The sequence below is a fragment of the Silene latifolia genome, chromosome 11, assembly GCF_048544455.1.
Source record: "Silene latifolia isolate original U9 population chromosome 11, ASM4854445v1, whole genome shotgun sequence".
Lineage (NCBI taxonomy): Eukaryota > Viridiplantae > Streptophyta > Magnoliopsida > Caryophyllales > Caryophyllaceae > Silene > Silene latifolia.
The window spans coordinates 1,568,892-1,581,179 of NC_133536.1; the positions used below are offsets into that span (position 1 = coordinate 1,568,892).

General features: G+C 36.6%; 1 long non-coding RNA gene across 1 annotated transcript; it reads left to right on the forward strand.

Moving 5' to 3' along the window:
* The first annotated feature begins 5,883 nt into the window (after positions 1-5,883).
* LOC141612623 (uncharacterized) lies at positions 5,884-9,579 on the forward strand. Its single transcript, XR_012529120.1, has 3 exons — positions 5,884-6,083; positions 8,544-8,652; positions 8,973-9,579. It is a non-coding gene; the product is annotated as an uncharacterized LOC141612623 (long non-coding RNA).
* Positions 9,580-12,288: the final 2,709 nt, after the last annotated feature.

Sequence of the window (12,288 nt, forward strand, 5' to 3'; positions counted from 1 at the left end):
GCTTCTCCCCTCGCAGCGGGAGGGGCTCCTTTTTCGACTATGACTCCTTCTCCAACTCTGCTGAGTCGGACTCCTCTGGCTCCTTTGGGGTATGCCTCGTTCGTGTGGCGGGGATGATGTCCTTCCGCGAATGCGGGAAGGACTTAGGTCCACCGCGCCCACTTTGGGCTCCCCCGGCGTCTTGACTGGGTCAACTTTTCCTAGTGCTCCGTTCAGATTTCTCGGAGTCACGTTTTGGGCCCTGGTTTCCTGGGTGGTTTCCGCCGCTCTTGTCGGTGTGACAGTGTGAGCAGACGCATTGCTAATTAGGTCCAGGACCATTTTCAGTTTTGCTATGTCAACCACATGTCCCATGATGGTGACCTGGTTGGCTGGCAGCGGCGTATCTGGTATTATCGGCATCCCGAACTCCGGTTGGATTACTCCGCCGGTGGAGGGCTGCTCGACTCCAGAATTGTTGAAGGTATCATCTGGGTGGAGGGGCTCGTCGGTTACGAACACCTCTTGCTGTTTCGACATTTTCTTAGCTTTTTGGGTGGGTTTTTGTGTTTTTTTTTTTTTTTTTTGGGAATGAATGTGACTAGCTTCTAGTGTCTTCTCCCCACAGACGGCGCCAATTGTTCCGGGTATAAATCCAGAGCAGTGATTAGTTACCACCCGTGGCTTGTAGTACGATGTCTTGAGTTGAATCCTTCTTGCTTCTATCGTCCCTCGCGGCCTTCCCTGCAACAATGAACGAACTGAGGGCTTGGCTGTGTGCCAAGCGTACTCACTCCGACGCTCAAGTCAGTAAACTTAAGGATCAAGCTGTGTAACCTGGCTAGGTATATATTGTAGAGAGATAAGGGAGATATTACCAGATGAATAGTGTATTTAGGTTATAATTGTGAGATCCCTTCCTCAATGAAGGTTGAGGAGTATTTATAGACTTTCACCTTTTGTCACGTAGTGGCCAAGTGGCCAAGTGGCTAGCAGGTGAAAAGACTGATCTACCCCTCGGCCGAGGACCCCCTAACCTTAGCAAATTCAATAACAACAAAAAGGGGAGCACTTACTGCCGTCATACAAACCCGAGTTTCTTCAATTAGATATGCAGGATTCAATAGAAAAGGGGGGAAATTAGCAAATCAGCAACAACAAAGGGTGGAAAGACGAAAAGTGCAACGATTACAATTGATTGCACAAAACAAGTTGAAGATAAAATCATAGATATTGCTTCACTTGAGAAATTTCTTCAATAACATATGAAAGTTGGTGGTAAAGTTGGTAATTTGGGTGATTCTGTTACTATTCGGTAATATCTTTAAGAACATATTAATGGTGAACGAATGAAGATTATGGAGAAGAAGATGAGTTAGCTTTATGTTTGGTCACAAAGTAAAAAACAATAACCTGTCAAACAGGTAGCAAGTCATCTAAGCTATTTTGAGATTATACTATCAAAAGTTGAGTTTATTCCAGAATAAGTCTTAGTTGGGATTATTTTAAGAAGAGGGGCAATAGTTTGGATTATTTACATCAAATAACCCTTCTTTTAATTAGTTTTAAATTCAAAATTTAAGAGAGGGAAATGACAAAACACAAGAAATTTACTATTATGGCTCGGGTGGCGCTGTCTCATTATTCTTAATTAATAACCCTAACATCTCTCGCAACCTAATAAATTTTTGTAAGATTCAAATTTGATAATAATTTTTTTTTTGTTGCGCAGATTTGATAATAATGTAACATTGAGTTTTATTCAATCACAACCACAAGAAGATTACATCAAGGCTGAATTAAAGTTACAAGACAAACAGATACAATAATAATAATGCATAAAATCAAAACACAACCATGATAAATCAAACAACAATACATAGAAACGGGAAAGACATAAAATAAAAGATAAGACCGTAAGATCTTATCGATTCATTATTGATAGTTCAACAACTACCGAAAATAGAGTTGGGCTCGCAAGTTGGGCCGCTTACTTTTGTTCTTACGCAACTACAACCGCTGCAACAGCCACTCCAATTGGGGCAACTCTTATAAGCCCGTATGCAGGTAAGGGGTCGAAGGTACGCATCATCTACCATAATGTTGAAGAGAGGATTAAATTGACGAGTAGCATTTGTGGTTTCAGGAATGGTTGCTAGCACAACTATGGCCAACAACGCCACCATACTAACCACTTTCATTTTCTTTCCCATCATTTCCATAATTTCTTAGAATAATGATGCTTGTTTATTGTTTTTGTGTTTGTGTTGTTTATGGCAAGCTTGAGACTCCTTTTATAGCCCTCCAAGTAGACCTGGCTAATCGGGTCAACGGGTCAGGCCAATTCGAGTCGGGTTCTAAAATATTCGGGTTAGGTCGGGTCGGGTCATTTCGGGTTTACGGGTCTGTTTCGGATTTGTTGGTCGGGTTGTTTCGGTTCAAGTGGATTGGGTCATTTCGGTTCAATGATTAAGAAGGAAAAAGGCATTTCAAGTCTTTTGGGGCCAATTAAAGTTATGTTTTGTTTCGTCATTTCCGAGTTGGGTAGCTTCGGGTCGGGTCATTTCGAGTCGGGTTAATACGGGTCTCTATGAAAGCTCAGGTCATTTTCGGGTCGGGTCGGGTTAATTCAGGTTTCAGGTGTCATTCGGGTGCGGCAGTTCGGGTCAATTTCGGGTCTCGGGTCGGGTCATCGGGCCAGGTTGATTTTGCCAGGTCTACCTCCAAGGCTCCAATCATAATGCTTAAATGATTTAATTATTTTTCAAGCTACATATAATATAATTAAACTACTCCCTCCGTTCCTGTTAATTGTTGTTATTTGGTTTTGGCACAAAAAACAAGGAAATAGGAGCGGGCTAATTACTAAATGACAAGGGGAAAACATTGAGTGTCCATGATCAAATTGTTTATCAAGTTCATTCTTAAAATAGAAAGAATAACAATTGACAGAGACACTTCAAAATGAAATAGGACAACAAATGACCGGGATAGAGGGAGTATTTCACTGTATATTAGAGAAAACGGGTTAGTTAAAATTAAAGAGTCGTATATAAAGAGACGATGTTATATATTATAGAGGGCGTAGAAGCGCTTTTATTTAATAGTGATTTGTGTTTTAATTAGAAGTTTTTTATGCATGGTATTCGATAAGTTCTGCTAATATACTTCTAATAATTACTTTCTCGGTTGCACTCATTTTATTTACTTTCTTTTTCCCCCATAAAAGGTGATTAAGAGTTTCCCATTAAGACTCTATATTTGTATAAAAATTACGGAGTACCTTCTATTTTTTTTTTTTTTGAGAGAAGAGTACCTTCTAATTGATTGTAATAAATGACTTTTTTATTTTTTTTATAAAAGATAAAAAATCGTTTCACGGTATGACACCGTCTAATTCTAAAACTGTGTACTAGAAGAATTCCCTCGTTAAACTGTCCAACAGCATGTAGTTATGATTTTACATATAACCAACTGTGAAAATTAGGTAGAGACCGTAGAGTTTCCTTATCAAACTGTCCAGCAACATGGACGATCAAGGTTTAATGTACTTAGAAAGTAAGGATGATTTGACATATAACCAATTATAAGTAGGGATGGCAATGGGTAGGGTCTGGGTAGGGTCCGCCTAGACCCGGACCCGGACCCGAGATTTTCCCTTTGGAACCGTACCCGACCCAGACCCGCAGGGTCTAAAATTTGAGGACCCATACCCGGACCCTATGGGTAAGGGTAGGGTCTGGGTCTACCCATGGTCCGAGTTTACCCACTTTAAAAGGATTAACGGTATGGGGTCTATAATATTAAAAAAAAAAATTCATACTACTTTAACATTATGAGTTTATTAATATCTATTGTACACTACCAAATTAATAAAAGCCGCATGAATTTAATTTCCGCTACAGTTTTGGATATTGATAGACGTAGTCTTTCGTGTATCCTTGGTTTTCCGAATTCCTGAACCCTTATCGGCTCTTCTACACGCAAACTTTTACCAAGTTCAACGACAGACTTTTCCTTTTTCTTATGTTTCGGTGTGTGCTTAAAGTCCTTCCACTTTAGTGGAAGTTTGTTAACTCTTTAAGATTAATTCCGTAAAATTAATTAAAGCTGTGTGAATTTAATTTCCGCAACAGTTTCAGATATTGATAGACATAATATTTCTTGTATCCCTGGTTTTTCAGGAATCTCAAGCCCTTATCAACTTTTCTATATGCAAACTTTTACCAAGTTCAACAAGAAACATTTTCTCTTGCTTATGTTTCGGTGTGTGTTTAAAGTTCTTCCACTGTAGTGGAAGTTTATCAATTCCGTAAGATCCGCGTGAATTTAATTTCCGCTGTAGTTTCGGATATTGATAGACATAGTCTTTCCTCTATCCTTGGTTTTTCTGAATTCCTGAACCCTTATCAACTCTTCTATACGCAAACTTTTACTAAGTTCAACAAGAGACTTTTCCTCTTTCTTATGTTTCGTTGTGTGTTTAAAGTCCTTCCACTGTAGTGGAAGTTTGTCAACTCCTTAAGATTAATTCCGTAAAATTAATTAAAGCTGCGTGAATTTAATTTTTCAAGAATCTTGAGCCCTTTATCAACTCTTCTATACGCAAACTTTTACCAAGATCAACAAGAAACATTTTCTCTTGCTTATGTTTCAGTGTGTGTTTAAAGTCCTTCCACTGTAGTGGAAGTTTGTCGATTCCGTAAGATTAATTCCGTAAAATTAATAAAAGCTGCGTGAATTAAATTTCCGCTACAGTTTCGGATATTGATAGACGTAGTCTTTCCTGTATCTTTGGTTTTCCGAATTCCTGAACCCTTATCGGCTCTTCTATACGCAAACTTTTACCAAGTTCAACAAGAGACTTTTCCTCTTTCTTATGTTTCGGTGTGTGTTTAAAGTCATTCCACTATACACTACAAGAAAAACTGAAACAGGCGACCGAAATTTGGCGACTGAAAGAAGTAGTCGCCAAATTGGCGACTGATTTTCAAATTGGCGACTGAAATTAGTCGCCAATTTGGCGACTGACTTTTTTAAAAAGGGAATCAAACGTGGCGACCGAAATTTCGGATTTGGCGACTGAATTATGGGTAATCGCCAATTTGGCGACTGACATTCAGTCGCCAAATTGAAAATCAGTCGCCACTTTTTTTAGTAGAAACCAGCCTGTCATTTTAAAAAGGGAATCTGGGTTGGCGACCGAAAGTAATAATTTGGCGACTGAAATATGTGTAGTCGCCAAAATCAAAGTTCAGTCGCCAAATTTTTTTTAATAGAAACCAACCTCTCTCATACTTTACTCTTTACGAAACAAAAAAAAAAACAAGGGAGAGCGAAACCAAGGCGACGACGACACAACCAACCAACAACACCACACAACCACCCTTCCACCGCCATTTCCACCGCCACATCCACCCTCTTTAATTAGGTTAGTTGTTTTTGCTTAATTTATCAGTTTATTTAGTTTAATTTGTTAGATTAATTTGTAGTTAGTTTGATTAATTATTGGTTAGTTGGTTAGATTTATTTGTAGTTAGTATGTTTGATTAATTTGTAGTTAGATTTAGTTTAATTTGTAGTTAGATTTAGTTTAATTTGTGTTTGAATTAAAAGGGAATGATTAAGGGGGTTTTTCACTACAAAAAGAATAATCCATAGCTACTGATTTTTTGCGATGGAACGATAATCCGTCGCTTTTTACTGATTTGCGATGGATTATGCAATGGACTACTTTATTTGCGATGGATTATGCGATGGACTATAGTTAGCGGGCCAAATTTCCAATAGGCGCCAATCCCATGCGACGGTTTTTTGCAATGGACCACTTTAATTAACTCTCCACCTCAATTAAACAGAGTGATTAACAATAATAAGGCATTAAATCCCTTAGTCCGTCGCAATATTCATCAATCCATCGCATGGAAAAATAAAACACCCAAACCCCTAATTCGACATAATACAATCCCCAAATCAATTTAAACACCCAATCCCAATCCCTTGCATGCTCCTCCGTCAAGCGTCTGCTCCACCATCGTCCTCCACCATCGTCCTCTGGTAGCTCTGATCCTCCACCATCGTCCTTCGCCGTCGTCCTAGCTGCGGTAGCTCTTTGTTTCTCTTTCTTCTTCTTTTCTTCCTTCTCCCTTTTCCATAATTAATCCTCTTCCTCTTTTTGTTTTTTGTTTCACCAAATTAACTCTTTCACCGTTTATGATTGTTTCAACATTTGGGTATCAATCATTTTTCCAAATTTCATGCTTTTATGCCCTAAATCTTGAACCATTATTTACTCATTAGTATGATTTGAGTTTCTTAGATATATCTCCAACTTTTAACTTAATTAATAGTGTTTGTTGGTTGCATTTCTCTGGTGTTCAATACGTCAATGGAAGTATGCATACCAGATGTTTGGTTCTTTGTCTCCGATTTCGCAATTTCATTGCACTTTTTTTTTTTAGGATACACCCCCTGAAGATTGTTGTAATACCAGTTTTATATTTTTTTCTATAAGGCCGACTTACAAGAGAATAACTGATTTTTGGATACACCTCTGTAAATTGTTTGTGTATGCTAAACTGTTAATGCTCTTGTTTTTACAAAAGGTAGCATGTGTACTGTTCTTTCGGTTTGATGATTAGAGTTACTAGGTTTGCTTGAAAACAACTACGCGTTATTTTCTGCTTGTACAAATCTGATTAATGAGAGTGAAGATTGATTATAGTAAATTTTAGACATAATGCCCTTTGGCGTGTGATTGTAGCAGTTGATTTTGTTCCACTTATTAGTGGTTATTTTCAGTCAGTGGGAAACTCTTGTATAAGGCTCCTGAGTATGACCTAGCATCTAAAGAGGAAGAAGATTGATTAGGCTTGTTGAATGAAAAAGATTGGATGTCTGCAAAATAAATGTCTAGGACTAATATTCGGATCATTTGTCGAGTAAATGTGATTTTAAACTAGTCATTATGAGTTATTAGGAATCAGGTGGTTTCTAGTCAGGTCTACTTTAAGTTGGTCTAAATGGCTTTTGGTTGGATTAGCTTTGCGAATCCGAATCATAAGAAAATTGTTGAGATATGCAGCATAAACTTCTAGTTGAAAGAAAGGTAAAAAGGCAATTGTGTATAGCATATGTAATGATTTATGTTGGCAATATCCAAATTAATGTCCAAAACATATGGTAAAAAGTATGGAATCATATCCTTGTGATAGTACAGTTTCAATGATATATAGGATATTTGCAACATAATTTATTTTAGTGGAAAGATTAACTAATGTGCTTTTATTCTTCTTTTTATTGTCATCTTTTAAAGTTTTAAGCATAATATTATCACTAGCATACATCATGGATTCATGGTCACATGATTACTCTTTCCGTCTCATCATTTGTTTACCTTTTATAACAGGGTACTATTTACTATTTACTGTTATGGAGTATATATGAGTAAATTCCTATACAAGTAGTTTTTTTTTTGGTGGAGTCTGGGCCGGTTTGAGATTCATATTTTATATCATCTAACATGATTGTATATATACATTTAATCACATACTCGTAAAAGATTAAATGTCTGCAAAATAAATGTATAGTTACTTATGGATTAATATTTGAAAAAATCCATAAAGTTTCTATGCTTGTTGTCATATGACCAATATTACTAAGTTACATTTTTGTTAAATGTCGTTGAAAGATATTGCATGTCTATATGTTGTTCTGTTGGCTGGTATGCCAGTTTCGGATAGACTCTTACAAACTCAAAAAGCTTATGTTATATGTTAGGTTTGCTGCATTTTAGCAGAACTAAAACATTCAAAACGTCATTATTCTTTACTGAAGTTTGGTCGATTGCTATGTTGGGTTGCTATGTTTGGTCGATTGCTAATAATTATTCACTGTGTCTGAGTCATTTGTTTACCTTTTAGTTATTTGTTGACGGAGTTTTTAATCAAAGGTGAAAAAATAATTGGAACGGATGGAGTAATACGCAGAACTTTCGGATGAACTGATGAATTTGATTTTCTCGTCTTGAAAAATAATGGGTTTGATCAACATAAATTGTTTTGAAGCTGATGATGTTATTTTGAATTCGTAAATTGGATGTGATATTGAATTGATGTTTGAAATACCTAATAATATGTTGGAGTTTATTGGTACAGATTTCGTTAATGTTGTCGATTCGATCGATTATAATGTCACTTCGTTCGTGGCATTATCATTGCCTCTTCTTCTTACTCTTTGTTTATTTACTAGTATTTTTATTAAGGGATCTCAAATATAAAGCATTAGTCTTTGCTAGTTTTTTTCACTTTTTTGTGTCTTTTGTCAAAAATAATGACGATATTCTAAAAGATTTATAGAAGAGACGATGGAATAGTATTAGAATGATCTTCTCTTCACGTGGATCTATAAGGTGTACCTTCTGTTTGTTGTTGGTCATAGGTTAGTAAATTGTAGGATAGGGTAAGCTCTTTGATTTTAGTAAGCTCTTCATTCAAAATTTTATACGTACGCACTATATGTTTTGTAAATGTTGATAACATATGGTTTGTTTATATGTTTTGAAGTGTAATGAAAATGGAGGCCTTTCACTACCACCTCCCAAGGAGCTTATGAAGAAGTCTAAAACAAAAAAAATCAGGGGGTTATGTGTGTGACGAAGTATCAGACCTCCTTGTAAGTCTATTGATCTTTACATGAACTTTACATTATCATACGTTGTAAAAGCTAGCTAGGACTTTGGATAGACACACTTGAGTCACGTTCGCTGCCCTCCTACGCTCCTTACATTATTCTATCTTTTTTTTTTAATATTGATAGATTCTAGCTCCAAAGAACAGATACATAGAGCTACTCCAATCCGTACAAAGCTAATTAATTATTCAGCACAGTCAGTCCTTCGCCGAGACTTTTTTGGGACATCTAAGACTCTAGTCACCAGGTCATGATATTTTTGTTTTTCGTATGTTTTTATTAATCACTGAAACTGATTCCAGGGGACAATCAAGAAAAAAAAGGATGCCTTACTAGAGACTCTTACCGAGGAAGAAATTGATGATAATGACGTATATATTGAGACAGTAAAAGGCTTTAACAAAAAGGGAGAAGTTTGGGGCATGGGAAAGGCGACGAGCTACTACTATGACAAGCCGCTACCTTCATCATCTCGTGGAAAAACTCGTGGATCATCAACTTCCTACACTCCGGGATTCGTAAGTAAGCTTTCTACCGAGAATCAAACTATAAAAGCGGATAATCAAGCTATAAAAGAGGAGTTGAAAAGCATGCAACAATGGAAGTTGCAATTGGAGCAAACTCTAGTTGCACAAGGTATTCACATAACTACTCAATCATGTAATCCCAATTCTCAACCTCACAATGATAGGCGTGCTGATGATGGTGATAGTGAGGGTAATGGAGGATGTGGGGGTGACTTGAGTATGTATAGGACTTGAGTATGTATAGGACTTATTTAGTATTTCAGAATGTTTGTTTCTTTTGTTGGAATTGTCAAGAAGTCTTGGGGTATAAAACAATGTAGGCTGAAATTTATGTATGAAAAGCCTTTTTTGGTTATCCAAGTCGTCATATGCGTTTTTGGCAGCTTTGTAAGAAATTGCAGCAATGTTGGATTCAGGTACAGGTTTGAAAATGGCATGGTACAGGTCTGAAAATGGCGTGCCAGAAATAGTATGCAGGGACTGTAAAAATAAAGTTTGCGACGGAATAATTAGGATTTGCAATGGAATCAATAAATTTTGCGACGGAATAATTAAGATTTGCAATGGAATCAATTAATTTTGCGACGGAATAATTGAGTTTTGCAAGGGAATGAATAGACTTTGCTACGGAATAATTAGGCTGTGCGATAGAATGAATAAATTTTGCAATGAAATTTTAAAAATTTGCAACGTCATTAGTTAACTTTTGCGACGGAACTTTAAGGATTTGCGATGGAATACAAAAGTAAATTGCTTCCCTAATCAAAATTAATTAATTTAGATTCCATCGCAAATTCCATCGCTAAAACGTTTGCTACGGAATTTCCATCGCAATGTAACAGGATTTGCTACTAAATTGTGCAATGAACTGAAGTAGTCGCATATTCCATCGCAAACACCCATTTAGCGACTGAATCTATTGTTTTTGCGACGGAATTTGGTTGTAGCTAAAAGCAGTTTTTTTTGTAATGTTTGTGGAGTGGGCCGTGGTGGGGTGGGTGGCGGTTCGGCCGTGGGTGGGCCGTGGTGGGGTGGGTGGCGGTTCGGCCGTGGGTGGGCCCACCGGTGGCGGTTCGGGTCGTGGGGTGGTGTTTGGTGTTGGTAGCTAAGTGAAACCGTCTCATTATCATTAGTATTAAGCTAAGTGGAACCGTCTTAATTAATATTATTATTATTATTACTACTAAGTTAAGTGAAATCGTCGTATTATTATTAATATTAAGCTAAGTGAAACCGTCTTTTGCATTAATGGAATTAGCTAAGTGGAACCGTCTTTTGGATTAAGAGAAATTAGCTATTAGCTAAGTGGAACCTTCTTTAGGACTTGATTTTGATAAATTTAGTTTGATAATTCATGTTATTGATGAATTGAGGTTGGATAACCTTGTTTTTTTTTTGTTTTTCTTTTCTCTTTTCAGGGTTGTCACCGCGCTGCTAGGCACCACCGTACGCGGTAGCTGTTGCTTCTTGTTTTCTTTTCATTTTTGCTTTTACTTGATTAGGTAACCTTCTCTTACCAGTTACCTTAATTTTAGTTCAAATTATGCTACGGACTTTAGGATAGAAACCTTTATTATGTGGTTGAATTGTGCTATTGATTGACTTAATTAGTTTAGTACTTGATTGTATTGTTGTTTGATTTGATGTTGACTTAGTACCCGTTCAAGAATTACTCATTAGGAGTAATTCTTGAATAGTCCCCATTTTGGGACTGTCTTTGTACGTTTCAAGTCATTTAGGTAGTAAACACGTACTTGTGATTTATTAATGAGGAATGTGTTTGGTGGCGATCCCTTTAATGTTCTCCGAATACATGTATATGTGGAGTAATTAGTTATGCTACATAGATGTGTATTTGGAGAATCAAGGGAATTTCCGAATTTTTCCTCATTAATAAATTACAAGTGTGTTTGCTAGTGACTTGAAACGTACATTGACGGGTTTAGGTTGGAGTGATAAGGACCCCATTCAAAGATGGATTACTTATTGACAATATTTATATATTGTTTTCATATGTTTATTGTATAATGTGGAGTATAATGTTTAAATTTTGTATGTAATATTATTGTTATTTTTTAAAAATGTTTAAATTATTGTGGGGTGGTTCAATAACTTTCGGGTATATATTTTCCGTAATTCTTTGTTTTAGGAACCAAATAATTAATTTTGATAAATTTTTTAAGAACCAAGGTTATACTTTTATTTTATACTAATATGAAATTTTGTCGCTTTTTTTGTAGCTATCATTTGCTTGGTCACCGTTTCAAGAACAGATCGAATGTCCGTAACAGGTACAATGACGTCGGTACTCGACGATATCGGGACGTGATCTGGAAGGTAATTAGGCGCCCAAAGGAACCAGACCACATGAAAGGTATTTAATTAACTTGTTTTGTTATTTGTATTAATTAGCATATACTCTCTTATATTATAAATGATTTCATATGTGTAATTGCAGGTGACAAGTATGAAGGCTTAATAAAGCATACCAAAACTGAAGCTTTTCAGAAGAAGTCTAAGCAAGCATCCCTCAACAAAAGAGGAGGAAAGGAAGACGCCGTGAACGAGCCTACTCATTACGCGGGTTCACGATCGTTCTGGGATAAAGTATTGGGTGTAAGTTTGTCTCTTATTTCACACTTTTTTTTGTTTTCAATGCAACATGTTTATTTTATGTTAGATTTTTTGTTGATTTTCTAACATGTATGTTTTTTTTTTCATTCAGAAAGGAAAGAAGAAGTCAAAGCCGATTGCGATTTTTGTGATCGGAATGCTTTTTCGGACACGCATTCCAGGGTTGACCACAAAGGGGTTAGAAGTTGGACCAAGCCAAAAGACAAGCAATTATATGTAAGTTTTCCCTAACACTTTATTTTTGTTAATTAATTCTCTTTTAAAATGTCGTATATAAGGTGGTTACCATATTAACTTACAACCATTTGTTTAATATTGTAGGAAGCATTTGAACAAGAAAAAGCCGCCAATCCAGAAACTCCGGATAATGACATATGGTATAAGTTGGTGGATGGCTTCAAGAAAGGGAACACGTATGGTACCGGAAGTTCAACACCGGCTTTCTATGAGAAAACGC